The sequence below is a fragment of the Amblyomma mixtum genome, chromosome 2, assembly GCF_055824585.1.
Source record: "Amblyomma mixtum isolate Tamu chromosome 2, ASM5582458v1, whole genome shotgun sequence".
Classification (NCBI taxonomy): domain Eukaryota; kingdom Metazoa; phylum Arthropoda; class Arachnida; order Ixodida; family Ixodidae; genus Amblyomma; species Amblyomma mixtum.
In genome coordinates this window covers 123,586,265-123,603,494 of record NC_143013.1, presented here as the reverse complement: position 1 = coordinate 123,603,494, position 17,230 = coordinate 123,586,265, and the positions used below count along the sequence as shown (strand labels likewise).

General features: G+C 42.7%; 1 long non-coding RNA gene across 2 annotated transcripts; it reads right to left on the bottom strand.

Moving 5' to 3' along the window:
- Positions 1-254: 254 nt before the first annotated feature.
- On the bottom strand, positions 255-16,869 carry LOC149360763 (uncharacterized). Of its 2 annotated transcripts, none has more exons than XR_016288872.1 (4): positions 16,643-16,869; positions 7,116-7,268; positions 3,328-3,450; positions 255-336 (listed from the first exon to the last, which is right to left on the bottom strand). It is a non-coding gene; the product is annotated as an uncharacterized LOC149360763 (long non-coding RNA). The 2 variants fall into 2 exon arrangements; XR_016288871.1 differs by lacking the exon at positions 255-336 and adding an exon at positions 2,484-2,690 and having other exon boundaries at positions 2,899-3,450.
- Positions 16,870-17,230: the final 361 nt, after the last annotated feature.

Genomic DNA, 17,230 nt, shown 5'->3' with positions numbered 1-17,230 from the left:
TGCTTCGTCAAGCGGCGCTTGCATGCAGTCTGGCACAGATCGGCACGCGCTGGCAGGGGTCTGTTATTTTTGCTCTCGATAATACTTTCAGTAGTACATGCACATGCATCTGTGTATAGCTTCTGCCCAGAACGTTCACTGCAGATATAGCAGTCCAGAGGCCGAGGAAATAAGTATTATGTACAAGACTTTCGTGCATTTTATGTATTGCACACGTACAAAGAATGCAACTTAGAATGAAAGAGTGGCAAGTGTTTGGTTGAGTACAAGTACATACGTTTTATTTTCATGACAAATTGCACACATTGTACCTCTAAACATTGCTGTCGGATCCATCTGAAAAGATAAAAAAATCCTCATTTAGAAGCCACACAACACCTATTATAAATTTCACAAATACATTTGAACCATCCGCTATTGAACAATCGGCTTTCGTAGAAGCTTGTAAAAGCCATTTACTGAGAACCAAACCAATATGATTCATTGCCTAAAATTCATTTCTCATAACAGTAAACAACAAAAACCACAGGGCCAGGAAGAAGCAGACAAAATGTGCTTACTCGGACACCACTGTGTGCATGAAAGTCTTTACGGTTGTCTACAATTTTGTGCAAATAGAAAGTAGCTAAGGATGGGTGCCAAATACAATTCAATGCAGACGCCTTTCATTACATAGTACTCAATGCACAACTTAGTGAGCAAGGAACATTGGTAACATCTGAAAAAGGCCAGACACTTGTCCACAAGCATGATGATGATTGTGATTTTTGATGGCGCGAGGGAATCTGAGGACAAAGAGCACCATGGAACAAGGTATTTTCTTCATCTCAAGGTGGGGCAATGAACCATTTGGCAGGCATTTCACCCTAAAGAAGACGAGCACCAGGTGAGGAGAAAGCTTGTACCCATTGGATTGGTGGTTACACAGCACTTGCCCACAAGCAATCAGGAAGCATACTTCCCCGAAAGGTTATGCTTTCAGTCATAGTTTCCATTATCTCAGCATCTGCACGAAAATGTACTAATCTATGATGTCAGTGATAATGCAGCCACAGGTGCTGGTTGCAGCTCACTAAGGTATTCAAATATCTCTGCAGTGCGCCTCACGAGGAACAGATGCTTACGTTTCCACAAAGGGCTCCTTGCAGAAATTTAACCGAAGGCCGCTGCCATGTTAACCTTTTCAAAATGATGGCCCAGAAAGACAAAGTGTAGTCATGTGTCTGATGTAGAAAAAGGATGAAGGCATGAATCTTTCAGCTTCTTCAACAGCTCTGATGTGTTTGTAACTGGTATCGCTTGGTTTGGTTATTAGGGTTTAACGTCCCAAAGCAACTCAGCCTATGAGGGACGCCGTGTTGAAGGGCTCCGGAAATTTCGACCACCTGGGGTTTTTTAACGTGCACTGACATCGCACAGCACACGGGCCCCTAGAATTTCTCCTCCATCGAAACTTGGCCGCCGCGGCCGGGATCGAACCCGCGCCTTTCGGGTCAGCAGCCGAGCGCCATAACCACTGAGCCACCACGGCAGGGCTGTTGCTGGTATTGCTTCGCACAGCTTCAGGCTTCTCTTTGACATTTCGTGAAATCATTCCATATCTGTGAAAGATCTCGCTCCCAAACATTTTGGTTCTAATGAAGGAGCAAAAAAGACCCATGTCATAGGCCTTTTTTTGTGACACTAAAGGAAGGCTCGCTTTTAGGGTCATTATTACGAAGAGGTCCATGTGGCAACAAACTTTGAAACAATTTCTGCAAGGGCTGAGTGTTCTGAAGCCTAAGAATTTCTCATGAGGCGCCCTGTAGATTGAGTGCTCTGAAGCCTAAGAATCTCTCATGAGGTGCCCTGTAGATGCATCAGAACACCTAAGTAAGCTGTTACTCAGTCCTGTAATTGCTATGTCATTTGACATTAAGGGTATGTAATTTTCCTCGACACATGCAGTGATGATGTATATGTCGAGCGAAAGCATAAAAGACTTTGAAGAGTTGCGCTTCCAGATTGCTTGCGGAGGAAAGTACAAGAGTCTGGCCATGCTCAGCTGTTACCTTTGCTTCTTTTTTGTTGAGTTCTGCAGTGAGTACTACGTAATGACAGAAGGTATCTGCATCGACTCATGTTTAACATCTGTCTGTGCGACCTCCATCTTGCACAACATGACAGGCAACTCCATAATGCCCTTCATGCACCGAGTGTCAGTGTGTTCTGTCAGCTTCCTGGTCCTGTGTTTTCTATTCTTAAAGTTATTACTGACTTCATTCTCCACTCCATGAAGCCTGAATGTGCTACACTGGGTTGCTCCACGCGTCATGCAGTAACCTGGCCATTTTTTTTCATACATCGGAGGCACTCAGGTCGCAAGCCATGCTTACTATATTCAGCGGACAAGCGTACATGTGAGACATATATAACCAATTTTAACAGTGGTATTTCGTGCAAGAATATCTAAATGCTACTCAATTTTTGCTCAAATTTTCAGATACATACTCTTATTCAGATTAAAAACATAATTTGGCTACTGTGCTCTCGTGATGCCACGTCTTGAGTTTGCATCAGTAGCTTAGAATAGTGCCTCTGTTACCTCTGGCGATGAAATCGAAAATGTTCAGCAGAAGATTGTATGCATCCTTTGTGATAGATATATTGAGCGCTGTCGTTTCTAAGACTACGACTTTCTTCTAGCAGACCTTGGTTTGTTTTTGTTTTGTTTTGTTTATGGGGTTTAACGTCCCAAAGCGACTGAAGCTATGAGAGACGCCGTAGTGAAGGGCTCCGGAAATTTCGACCACCTGGGGTTCTTTAACGTGCACTGACATCGCACTGCACACGGGCCTCAAGAATTTCTCCTCCAAAGAAATTCCAGCCGCCGGGGCCGGGATCGAACCCGCAGCAGACCTTGGTATGTCTACCCTTTATGACATGGATTTTCTACATAAAGTTGTGCTCGGCTCTATTGACTGTGAGCCGTTATTGATGTCACTGCGATTTCGTGTGCCTCAGGGAAAAACCACCAAATGCTATGATAGATTTTATCCTGACATGCATGCCATTTCACCAATGACTCATTTGCAAATAACACAATTCAACTTTTTATGACACAGAAATATTTGCCTAATTTGCTGTTTTCATTGTTTACTCATTATGCTTGTTTTTCTTTACTATTATTATCATCGTATTTGTGACCATTTTTCTGTATTATGTCTGTTCACGTCATGGTGTTTGTATTGACTTAGTGTGCACTCGTTTAGGCCAATTGGCTGTTCAGGCACATTTAAAATCAAATATTTACCTATCTAAGCAGAAGCACAGCACCAAGGTACTCACCAACTGTTTGAAGCACTGTGCGCAAGTTCTCGTGCCGACATGAATACAGGTACTTTGGAATGCACACTGTCCAAGTCTTCATCATGCCATGCCGCTCCTACTCCCTGGTAGCAAAATTTTCCACTAAAAAAAAGAGCAATTTTGTTTATGTTAGACTAGTAATATTAAATTTTACTATATACTAGGTACTTCTCATCATTCTACCCCAGACTAAACCATACACCAGTGATCATCATGTTTTAATTTTGTTTTATATGATCACAAAATGTGGTGTAATTAACATGTTAGAAATTCTGGTCAAAATAAATCTGACAAAGTATTGTTTAAAAAAATCTGGGCACAAGGAAGAAGGAAGCTAGCCAGATAGCCTGGGCGAATGTTTTCAGTTTCATGCAAGCATCAGTACCCTTGCATACAAAATGTACAATTTAGTGGGTTTACCCTTCCAGAATGGAATTTCATGCTGCAACCATCTAGCTACGCGAAAAAAATTTTTAACTTCCATTCCAGACAAAGGAAAGAAAATTCCTCTGGTTTTTCTTCACAAGCCTCTGCAAGTATACAATTCAGTGAATCTACTCTGCAAGTACGTGAACATACCAGCACGAGACAATGACAAGAAAGGAGACAAAGCAGGCGCTGACTGGCAACTGAAGTTTATTGAAGTAAACAGGGAGTACATAGAAAAGCCAAATAACGCCACAAACCACACAGTTACAGATATGCTATACCACAACATGAGTAAAAGATCGCTCTTAACTTTCCTCTCATCTAGATAGTCCAACTCGTTGCATATTAACACGATGGACAGCACACTCACAGATTTGTCACCGAGTCATAAGATGTGTCTAGCCTCGATAATTTTCCGGTTAATCTGCTCCGAATGTATCGCCAAAATGAGTGTTGCCAAAAGGAATGGCTAGCAGCCTTCACATTCCTTGCGATGTACAGATAAGTTAGAACCCCTACCAATATCCAAATATCTCTTGTGCTCCCGTTTCGAGTTTGACACTTTCGAGTTTGACCAACATAAACCCAACCCCAAGATAACAATATCTGATGCACCACATACATTTTACAAGGCACATATGCTTTTCCAGGACCAAATTCACAAAATTATTCTTAACAATTTTACAGTTTGTAGAGAACTTATTAGGGGCCAAGAGCACCATTTCTGCGTCATACCTTCTGACCACATTCTTCAAATTGTGCGACAATCTACGTATGTACAGTAACACAGTCGATCTTTTGGTATCTCGATGGCTGGCCCCGGCCGTATCCTGCCAATCCCTGTGAAGGGGTTTTAGCTTTAACATGCTAAAGGGAAGAATGGCGCAGCATCAAGTAATAAGGACAGCAGGACAACAAGCACACGCACAAGTGCCAACCTTGGAGTGTGTACAGAATCCAAGAGCACGAGCTTGACAATCAGCACTGACAGTCAAGGAAATGAGAAAACACTGATTTGAACATTCAAGATTGAATGAGCCCGACCCTTGACTGCCAACGCTGAATGTCAAGCACACGCTCTTGGATTCTGTATCTGCTCCAAGGTTGGCACTAATGCGTGTGTGCTCTCCTGCTGTCCTCGTTACATGATGCTATGCCATTCTTACCTTTAGCATGTCTGACCAACTTGATCAATCTTATATGCTCAGCTTTAACAATTTATCACACACTCCTGCATGGTTGGGGAATAATGCTTTCATAAGCCTTAAAATCTGCTCATGGAGACCACTTGTCATGCTGTGAAAGCATCACTTCATCAATACCGAGCCTAGCCTAGATGACGCAATGCTATCTTTCACTAGCTTAGAATGATTCGGCCAATAGTCAAGTAGGTGCTTGACCCTCCTGGGTGAATATCGGCAGCATACATGGCATGTGCAGAACATCAAGGTGAAGCCCAGAAACCGCAGCTCTTTTTGATGGGACATTTCCTCTAAGGAAATGCTAAGTTAAAGAAAGGCCTTGCTCCTTAAACAACTTGGCAATATGCACAGGTCCCACACTATCGCAACCTTTTGTAAAAGACCAGAAAATCAGACGCAGTGAAAGATTTTCCCCCAGCCCATGCAAGTTCTTGGCAATCACTCCATCCACCCTGCTTAAGAGAATATTACTTAGCACAGAGGCATTCAATCGATACATATACTAGACTTTTGAACATATGCCGCACAGTCATACTCAAGAAACATGCTCTTCAAATAAAAAGAGGTAAGTCCAAAAAAAAAGACTATTACGCACCTGTTCCTAAACACAAGATCATCATTGTGCTCCGATATGCACATTCACAAGCTTTTCATAAGGTCCTCATACGGGATGGAATAAAATAGTTCTACATCGACACTAACCACCAGACAATCTGCTGGATTGCCATTCTTCAGATACTCAACCACGCTGCGAATTGAGTACAAGAAACGGATCTTCAAGATGCGAAGTAGACAAATGCTTTTGCAAATAACCAGACAAAATTTTGCAAGAACCCTTTTCTGAAATTTATCTGAAGAGCATGCTAGTGAATAGCATTTATTTTAAGAGCATGGCTGTAGAGTACTGCAGTGTGGTATGTGTTCAAAAATCTGGTATATGTAGTGGTTCGAAGATGGGCCTTGTGCTAAGAGATATTTTAAGTAGGGTGTATAGAATGATTGTCAAGGACTTGCATGGACTGGGGGAAAAAATCTTTCGCTATGTTGATGATTTTCTGGTCTTTTACAAAGGTTCTGATAATTTGGGATGTGAACATATTCTTAGGTTTACCTTGGAGCAAATGTCGCCACAAAAAGAGCTGCGGTTTCTGGACCTTACCTTGATCTGCACACACCATGTGTGCTGGTGATATTCACCCAGGAGTGTTAAGCTGCTACTTGGACACAGGTTGGCTATTACAAGCTAGTGAAAGATAGCATTGGACTGTCAAGCCTGGGCTCAGAATTGATGAAGTCATGCTTTCTTAGCATGACGACTAGTTTCCAAGAGCACATTTTAGGTTAATGAACGCAGGATTTCCTAACCATGTTATTGCAAGAGCATACAATAAATTGTTAAAGAAGCCGAAAGCTTTTCACGGCGACCGGCGCAATCAGGCCGGGGCCAGCCAGCGAGATGCCAAAAGACCGGTTGTGTTACCGTACGCACATAGATTGTCGTACAAATTGAAAAATGCGGCCAGAAGGTATGATGGAAAAGCGATTTTCTTGGCCCCCAATAAGTTGTTTAAAATATGTAAAATTGTTAAGAATAATTCTGTGAATGTGGCTAGAGAAAAGTACACATGTGGTGTGAAATGTATATGTACCTTGTAAAATGAACATGGTATCAGACACTCTATCTTGTGGTCGGGTCTATATAGGTCAAACTGGAAGGTGTATCAATGTAAGATTACAGGAGCACAAGAGGGTAGGGGTTCTAACTTTTCTGTATATTACAAGGGATTTGAAGGCTGCTACCCTTTCCTTTTGGCAGCACACATTTTGGCAGTAAATTCAGAGAAGATTAAATGGTAGATTATTGAGGCTAGACACACCTTGCGACTCGGTGACTAACGTGCAAGTGTGTTGTCTATCGCACTAACACGCAATGAGCTGGACTATCTCGATCAGGAGAATGTTCAGGGGCATTGACTCATGTTGTCATGTATGCTTATCTGTAATTGTGTGGTTTGTGGTGTTGCTTGGCTTCTTCATGTATTCCCTATTCACTTCAATAAACTATGGCCGCGACTCAGCGACTGTCTTGTCTCTTGTCTCATCTTTCGCACTGGTAGATTCACCATGATGTCTCACCTCTGCAGAAATCCAACACGACATTTTCCTCTTCACACTTGAGGTTCAGTGCATAATAAAGCCAACACCAGTCATCCGCAAGAAAAGTTCATGGCTCCATTAACACCGCCTCCTGCTTACAAGACACAGTGCGGCATTCATTGTAGATTCTACCTGCAACACAGAAAGCAAAGTTTTAGTTTGAGTGGACTAGACTAGGAAAGCAGCACAAAATATCTACAGCCAAACGGCCGAGCTGAAAGAAATAGAGGGTAGCATAATAGTGAATATACTGATATAGTTTTGTGTAACATCTTCTATTCATATAAAATGTACACTTTTTTTTTCTTATGCTGACGCCTGGGCACACTATTTTGTGCACTTATTGCATGGGCCCGAACTAGCAGCTTGCTAAGGGCCCAGATGCTTTTATCACCCTGTTTGAGTGTTGTTGTTGTGTTGTGTTTAATGGCGCATAAGCAACTAAGGCTATCATGCGCCAAGCTCGGGGTAAAGAAAATTGTTTTATATAGGATGTTATACAAAAGACTAAATGAACGGTGGTGTAAAGGGCCTAAAAAGTTAATTCATGCAACCTAGTATAAACGTAAGACAAAAGTTTAGAAGTGACTTATGGTCAAAGCTTTAAAGAGGGTTGGACACCTCAGCAGCCATCCTTGGCTGTGCAAGGATCTCGAGGTCCCGAACCAATGGAATAGGGACCTCAGCCGTCTTCTCGGGAGTGAGAAAGTGGCCGAGGTGCATTAGAATTAAAACAGACCAGTGGGTAAAACACATTTAGAGACACTTAAGAAATCCTGATTCTTTAAGAAAGCTAAAAACATGTGATATATCAACAATTGCATTATCTCCTAAAAGCAGTTTAGGGTGAAAAGGGATGTATTCTTTATAAAATTGAGTAAAGTACTTTTTTCTTATTTTTTCCAATTTCGTACAAGAGAATAAAATGTGGTTAATCGTAACTTCAACTCCGCATTCCTCGCAAATAGGTTGATCTTTTTTTTGTCAGTAGGAAATTGTGTGTCAGGTGAGTGTGTCCTATGCGAAGACGACAAAGAATGACTTCTTTGAAGCGTTCTTGGTGGGTGCAGGATTTCCATTCTCTTAAAACTGGTTTTATGAAGTGTAGTTTGTTGTTGGTTTCATTGTCCCAGGCAGACTGCCATTTTTTCTTTATTTCACAAAGTATCGAGTTCATGCAATCTTTAAAGGGAATATCTACTTTCGTTATTTGCTTGCTACGAGCCTGCGCAGCGCAGAGGTCTGCTCTCTCGTTGCCTTTAATTCCGACGTGACTCGGCACCCAACAAAGTTTTATGTTTTTTCCTTGAGCTATGGCTTTTGCTATGTTGTGTATGATGTCACCGAGGATCGGAGTAATTGCATTTTTAGAATGGAGAGCTGTAAGTAAACTAAGAGAGTCTGTGTAAATTATACTGTTTTTGAGGTTTTCATTTAATACTTTTTTTACGGCTAAGCCTACAGCATAACATTCGGCTGTGAAAATTGATGCACACTGTGGAAGTCTGATTATTTCTTTCTCATGACCCCGTACTACTGCACTTCCTACGTAGGCATCTGTTTTTGAACCGTCCGTATAAAAGTCCGTAAAACCGTTGTATTTTACCTCGAGTGCGAGAAATTCTTGTACTATATGTTGTTGTGGGGTTTGCGTTTTGTGAAACTGTGTAAGAGTGAAGTCGCATATTGGAGGAAAGTTGTACCATGGAGGTAGTGGCTCTCCTCTGAGCGCAATGTTAGGCAACGTGTTTAGTACCCCGAGACTCTCGCACATCTCTTCAAAACGCAGGAGGAGTGGCCTGGTAGTTTGTGGTTTGTTATTAAAAAGTGTTCTGGATGGACACTTTGTAACTATTTCGTAACAGATATGTTTCGGTAGGGAACGGATTTTTAGAATGTATGAGCATGTGAGCATGATTTGTCTGTCTGTAAGTGATGGTTCATTACATTCAACATAAAGACTGGTTATAGGCGACGTCCTATAAGCACCAGTTGAAAGACGTAAACCTAAATTGTGTACTGGGTCAAGTCGCTTCAAGTACGAGGGTCTTGCTGAACCATATATTATACTGCCATAGTCTAATGAGGATCGTACCACGGAACGATAAATTTTTAGAAGGCTTGCTCTGTCAGAACCCCAGTGTTTATGCGAAAGGACTTTGAGTATGTTTAGTGATCGGGAAGTTTTCTTTTTTAACGCGTTAATATGAGGCAGGAAAGTGAGTTTTCTGTCAAATGTTATGCCTAGAAATTTATGTTCATTTTTTACGGGTAAATCTATTTCGTTCAGGTGTAGGGTGGGGTCTGCCTGTAAGCCTCGTTTGAGTGAAAACGGAATGGCCACTGTTTTCTGTGGTGAAAATCGGAAACCGTTTTTGTCTGCCCATGTTGTCAGTTTATTTATTGTCAGCTGTATTTGTCTTTCACATGTTGATATGTTGGAGGATGTGTAAGCTATCTGGAGGTCGTCCACATAAAGTGAATACATAACAGACTTTGGTATTATTTTGTTAAGAGAATTCATTTTTACAATAAAAAGAGTTGTGCTTAAAATACATCCTTGAGGCACTCCATTTTCCTGAATAAAATCCCTCGAAAGGGTTGAGCCTAGACGGACATTAAATGAACGGTTAGATAAAAAGTCTTTAATGGAGTTCAGCATTCTGCCACGGATGCCAAGTTCAGCTAAGTCCTGGAGGATCCCGAACCTCCAGGTTGTATCATATGCTTTTTCTAAATCAAAAAAGACTGCAAGACAGTGTTGTTTGTGTATAAAAGCTTCTCTGACTGTATTTTCGAGACGGACTAGGTGATCTGTAGTTGAGCATCCCTTTTTAAAACCACACTGGTGGATATCAAGAAGTTCACAGGATTGAAGAACAAAGGTTAGTCGTATATTTAGGACACTTTCGAAGGATTTGGCGAGGCAACTAGTCAGGGCTATGGGTCTATAACTGCTAGGAGAGGTTGGGGGTTTACTAGGTTTAAGAAGCGGCACAATAATAGCTTTTTTCCAGGCCTCAGGTATTTTTCCCGATATCCAAACTTTGTTAAAGAACTTTAAAAGTGCTTCTACGGCAGGTTGAGAGAGATGGGCCAGCATTTCGTAGTGGATTTGGTCGGGTCCTGGAGCGGTTTTTTTACCAGCAGACAGTACTGTGTTAATTTCTTGGAGGGTAATCACACTGTTATATTTTTGGTTTGCCCCTCCACTAGTTGGAAGTCTTTGTTTTTCGGCTGTGTTTTTGTATTTTAAAAAAGACTGCGCATAGTGTGATGAACTTGAAACTGCTGCGAAATGTTCCCCCAATATGTCTGCCTGTTCCCCTATGCTTGTTTGTGTGCCAGGTGTTGTCAATAAAGGAATTGTGAACGGTGAAAAGTTTCCATTTAATTTTCGCACATGTTCCCACATTTTTTTAGATGTGGTGTGACTGTTTATAGAAGAGACGTAAGTTTGCCATGATTTTTTCTCGGCACTACGACGGACGTACCGAGCTTTAGCTCTTGCTTTTTTAAAATTTATGAGATTCTCATGAGTCGGATACCTGCGAAATTTACCCCAAGCTCTGTTTTGTAATTTTTTTGCTTCCTTGCAGTCTTTTGTCCACCATATTTTATGATTTTGTTGCACCACTCCTGATGACTGTGGAATAGCTGTGAGTGCGGCAGTTATGATACAATTAGTGAACTTTTCATTTATCTGGTCGATGGAGAGATTATCTAAAAGTATATTTTCTAAATTTGCCTTTTCTTTAAAAAGTGACCAGTCGGCGAGGTGAAGCTTCCAGCGCCGTGGCCTTGTGGGGATTATTTCCGGTGGGGATGCTAAAGTGATTAGTATAGGGAGGTGGTCACTGCCATATGGGTTGTCAATGATATCCCATTTAAAATCATTAAAAACAGAAGGTGAGCTAAATGACAAGTCTAAAAAGGACATTTTCCCCGAGGTAGGGGAGCAGTAGGTGGCTTTTCCTGTATTTAAAAGACATACATTGTTTGTGATGATAAAATCTTCGATTATTTGACCCTTAGAGTCACAGCGCTCGCTTCCCCAAAAAGGGGAGTGAGCGTTGAAGTCCCCAACTACTAGATACGGTTCTGGAAGTTCATTGATCAGTTCTTGTAAATCGTGGACTGTTAATGTAAAATGTGGAGGAATATATACAGAACAGATAGAAATTGTTTTATGGCTGACGACACTGACCGCAACGGCTTCAAGTTTAGTTTTGAGTGTGATTTCTCGAGCAGGGACGCCGCTTTGCACGACAATCGCAACGCCTCCAGATAGTCTATTTGCGTGCTCACGATCGTGTCTAAAAGTTTTATAATGTTTCAGGATATTTGTATGTTGTGGACCTAGATTTGTTTCTTGAAGACATAAGACTACGGGCGAGATTGACCCTAGGATATCTTTTATGTCATTGTAGTTCCTCAACATTCCTCTACAGTTCCACTGAACTAGAAAAGCCATATTTATGTTTGGGATAGGAACGATTGGGAGTTTACTTATTTTCTGGGGCCGTTATAGTGGCCCTGCCTTTTTTCCGCTCAAGAGAGCTGTTCCGCCGCTCTAAAGCAGGCGGACTGTGGGATACGTCCATCACCTCGCGACAGGTGCTGGACGACCGCGGGGAAGCCGCGCGTGTGTGAGTGTCAGGTCTCCCCCGACGGGGGGAGGTCCTGCGGGATGTCGACCCATGGGCCGGCACTCCCTGGCTTGGAGTTGGCAGAGCAGCTTTCGCTGTCCCTGCCTGGGGCGTGGGTGGCCCTGCTACAGGCACAGTGACACTGGCCTCGGCAGGTGCCGGAGTGCTGTGTGGTGCTACGCCCCTGCGCACCACATCAGCGAAGTTTGGTTTTGCTGAGAAGGAGAATGTATTTGTAACTGCAAAACGCCTTCTGGCTTCTTTAAATGATATGTTTTCTTTTGTCTTTATGGTAATGATTTCTTTCTCTTTTTTCCAGGACGGACACGCCCTGGAGTACGCAGCATGGTCTCCTTCGCAATTTGCGCAGCGTAGTGCTGCGTCACATTCCTCAGACTGGTGGTCCTTTGATGCGCATTTCGCGCAGGTTTTGCGGCCGCGGCAGCTCTGCGAGCCATGGCCAAACTTCTGGCAATTGAAACAGCGACGGGGGTTGGGTATGTAGTGTCTTACGTTGACTTTCAGGTGCCCTACTTCGATTGTTTCGGGTAAGCTGCTGGTGTTAAATGTAAGGACCATGTGTTTAGTTTCTATTTCCTTGTTATCCTTGCGGATTTTGATCCTATGGACGTCAATTACATTCTGGTCGGAGAGTCCTTGAAGCATTTCGGTTTCTGTAAGGTGGATAAAGTCAGCTTCGGAGATAACGCCTTTGACTGAGTTGAGGGATCGGTGGGGAGTCACGGAGACAGAGATGTCCCCTATGGAATCGATGTTTGCAAGTTTCGAGAACTGGATGCTCTCGCGTAGTTCGAGGAGTAGGTCGCCGCTTGACATTTTGGATACCTTGTAGCCAGGCCCTAAGGTATCTGTTAAGCATTTGGTAACAAGAAATGGGGATATGATTCGGGCTTGCTTTTGTTCACAGTTACTGTGTATAACATGAAACTTAGTGAAAGTGGGCTTCTTTTTCATGAAAAAGTCTGATGCTTCGTTCCGCACTCTTTTAAGAGAGCGATCGGGTTTGGAAAGGGGGGGAGCCATAAAAAATTGATGTTTTTCGGTCATGGTGCCAGCCACCCACCATGGAGTCCAACAAGGGGACGCGACAGGAACTTGAAAGCAAGTCCTGCCCACGCCAGCTGTACACCTTAACTATAACCTAATATGACTCAACTCAGGGTAGTTGGTCACACACGGTTAACCCTCGCCGCCAGGAAGAAGAGGAAAAAACCAAGAAGGGAGGAGGATACAGGAAAGTTGTAAGAAAGGAGATAGGACAGTGAAAGATGGAGAGAAGAACAGGAAAAGGCGACTGCCGATTTCCCCCGGTCGGGTCAGGCCGGAGGTGCCGTCTACAGGAAGCTGGGGCCAAAGTGGTGTGTTGCCTCCGCCGAGGGGCCTTAAGGGTCCAAACGCTCGGCATCGGCTCAACCACCAGGATCCCCTTTTCCCCGGACACGGCGATGCCACGCACGGCTAAGCGCGGATGCTCGGGTCCGTGGTGACGCATTGTTCACCATCATCCCCCTGCGGGGATGTCCCTGCGGATGCTCGGGTTAACCCCGTGGTGTCGCCACTCACCAACGTCTGCATGCTGCAGACGCCTCCCTGCGGGGGTCACCCTGTTTGAATAACCTTCATCCAAAGTGAATAAACTGATACTGATATTGCATGCAAGATATATGCATGATATATTGTGATATTCAACACTGCTACCATTGGCTTAGCCAACTATTTATGCATAACAAAAAATGCAGTATCACATAAATACTGATACAGTACTATTAGTGTTAATATTAGCAGTGCAGGTTCAATGAAAAAAAAGGGGCCTAGTGTTAGCTGCCATTCCCACAGCAGGCTTGTGACCAATCGCCAGTTTAAAGGAAAAAGGAATGACTGAAAAGGGAGAGAGCCAGTAGGAAGGAAGACAGGCATAAAAAAACATAAAAGGACATAGGATACAATAGGCAGGCAAAGTTATTTAGACAGCAACCACAAAAGAAACATTAACACCCAAGTAAAGATGTACAAGACCAACCAGACCATTGTGCACAGTGGATAACTTGTTAACCTCATTTAGCCCAAAATATATTTTCATTATACTTGTGCTATAAAGTGATTACATTCATTAATAGCATAACTGACCGACTGAAACCAAAACAGGGATGAAGGGCAGTGAATGAGCCCTAGGCGTGATGCTTTTGCCTTCCTAGTGGGACACAGAAGGATCATTCAGTCGAACATCGGGTCTCTGAGATTAATATGTAGTTTAATGTTAGCGGAAAAATAGAAGTAGTAACAACAAAGCAAGCAATGTAGCTGAACATTGTTCTATGCACATGAGAGAAAAAAGCATTATGAATAACCAAATATGCAATGTTTGTAGCAACACATTTCTTCACACACGTGTCTAAAACATATGCGCATGATTTGCCACAAGATAGTGTCTCGTTTAGATAGGGTACCTGCTATGGCAGTAGTGCACAATCAGGCTGGAATGAAATGCAAACAGCGCCTATGAACAAGACAAAATATTTCACCTGTGTGATTTCAGCTTGAGTATGCATCTAGCATGATTCCTGTTTCTGGTTAAGAGGTCTACCTAATACATATATATGAACCCTTTCTAAATGTATACCTCGCTGCAAAGTAGAAAAGGCTGTCACTTCCAACACCAAGCAGATATGTGAAACCTGTAAGAACTCCTTGAAGGCAAGAGTCTGAAGACAAGCTTCTAGACCCACTCTGAAGGATGTAGATTTGGTGTTTAGTGTGGCATATAATTACTTCTGCATTAATAGCGAGCATGTAAGGCCAATACAAGGTGCTTCTGAATTTGGTCGCCTAAAATTTGCTTGGGAGAACGCAAAATAATGCTAAAGAGTAATCTATAGACACAATATTGCATGCTGAATAAACAACAATAAAAAAAGAAGGCAATGCTCTAGAAGCACCTTCAGTCATTCAAGACAAAAATGATGAGGCATGCTGATGCTGCTGCTTGAACAATAGAAAAAAGAGACTACTGCTTACTTACAATAAACGCTTCCTCTGAGCAAGCAATGAAAGAGAGCTGTAACTCATGAAACCTCACGTCATTCTTTTTACAAAAAAGGAATTTAAAAGGTTGCAATGCAAGAATCCCTGCCATAATAGTATTCTCCTCACACTTGGGTTACACAAGCCAAGGCTTTTAACAGCATGGGTTTTTGCATGTGTTCATTCTGAAGCATTACCCGGTTGAAGCGACACAAAATATTTACTTCCCCATGAACCTGTGCGTGTAGCATAATCACAGAAAATATTTTTTACACTGGACAGAAATACAACAGCATAGTGGCGTAACTGACACACAACAGGCTTCGGGGACAGTGCAAGACAATGATCTGAAATCCTACACAACAGACCTGCGACATTACAATGACTAAATCCTTGATAGTAGTATTTGACAGCCATCTAAATGCTCGTGCGCAACAGGTGGGAGCACTATACTGCGAAGCAACAGTAAACCTTTGCACTAGTCTAAACAAAAGTGCGCCTCATTGCGACTTCCACTAAACTTTTTTGCTCCCAGTGCAACAAAGCAAGTACACAGGGGGCTTGAATGGCAACGATACGATGTGTTAGGCTATCATGTCATCATCTTAACATAAACAATGCATGTGGTCTCTGTTCCGGACTGCCAATCAGCCTCGAGAAGACAAAGATGCTTATAAAAAAAGAACAAAGCAACAAGCTCTCAAACCTCACAGTGAACATAGAAGTAGTAGAACCATGCAACCTAGCCAATAGTTGGAAGCTAAGCAGCAGAAGAAAATATGTTAAGGCCAGGACTGAGCAAACAGAAAATCATGGAGGGAACCTAAAAGCAGCAATAAGCAATGAGAGTGGAGTTGCCTCGATGTTCATTGTCAATACCTACTGCTCAAAGTAAAGGAAACCAGGGTATAAGAAATACAGCATTTCATATTATGCTTTGAGCAAATGCAGTGAGAATGAAACAGACTAGAGACTTGTCTTAGAACATTTTCACTCTTTACTTTGCACCAGAGGAAAATAAATTTGTGTGCAGTTCACCTACTGCTTGGGACTGTCCTGGAAGGAATGAATCCAGGTCTCGAAAAGTCTACAGAGAGAATACTGATGCTGCATGTGCATTTTTCTCTAGACTCCCTCGTTTATTCCTTCCCTTAGGTTCAGGAGCCCACCGAGACACAGTTACTGCCCCATTTCCTTTCCTCAAAAACCAATTTTAATTTCATTTCTCTCAACTGTCCTGAAATGTGTATAAGTTACCAATTTTTTTAGTGCCTAATTACATACTGTAATTTTTGCAAGGAATATGAGATTGATGGACAGGAAAAAAAAGTCTGGAATGGTACCTTAGGTAACTTTGCACCTGGACAAACAGCTGACCCACTGGGCGTCCCCAAGGGCTCTGCTGCGAGGCGTCCCTAGCAACAGTAGCCGGTTGTCCAGATCCAAAGGAACCACGCGAATGATTACCGAAAAGTTTAAGGACAGCAGATGCATGAACACAAAACAGCTTTTCAGCACTGTTGCAGTGGGATGAACGGTTCCAAATCTCGACTATACCTGGTAATAAATAAATTATCAGAAGACCATCTCGAGCGCAGAATGATCTCAAAGCACATTCGACACGCACTACCAACATGGACAGCCTGTGCTTAATTGAATCCAAAAGTTTACGCTGATCGACCAATGTTACTTCAAATAGAGACAGAAAGCGCATGCACGTTGTGCTGATGTTACCGTGAACATAACATGCGACGAGACACAGGATTACTATAGAAACAAAAAACCGCTTTCAAAATCCGATAACAAATTGCTCACCTTCTCACAAGTTCACCAAACCGGAGACGACGCCGTGTGGCTGCCGCCAGTCACTCGCGATGCACAGAAACAATAAAAATGCAATTCCGCTGACTTTCCTTGAGCAATTTTCAGTCGATTAAACTTCAAACTGTTCGTACCGACCACCGTTCACCTCACCAAGCATGTGTGCACGGAGGAAGCAAAATTTACGCGGGCAAGTCAGCCGCGCAAAACGCCGAGCACGATGCCATTTACAGAGCTATGGCATAGGCTATGGTGGCTAGCAGAGTTGCACGGGAAATTCATAGCGTCATTCGCGTATTCGCATCCATGCTTACATCGCTGACGCCGCAAAAGCGCACCACCTTGAAAACATATCAGATGTATTTAATTTTACCGTAGCTTTTTTAGCTGACAATTTGAATGGTTTTACATATTAAAATTTTCTTTTCGTTTCATGAGCGTTGTTACCACAAGAGCGCAGTGCATGCAGCTTGGCCGTGACGAGTCGAAGCGCTAGCCAAGCCCGCAGTCGGAACCATGTGCGGATTGTGTGTAGTGTTGAGTGAACAGGTGCTTTAGAACGGTTTTTGTTCTTCCGTGTTC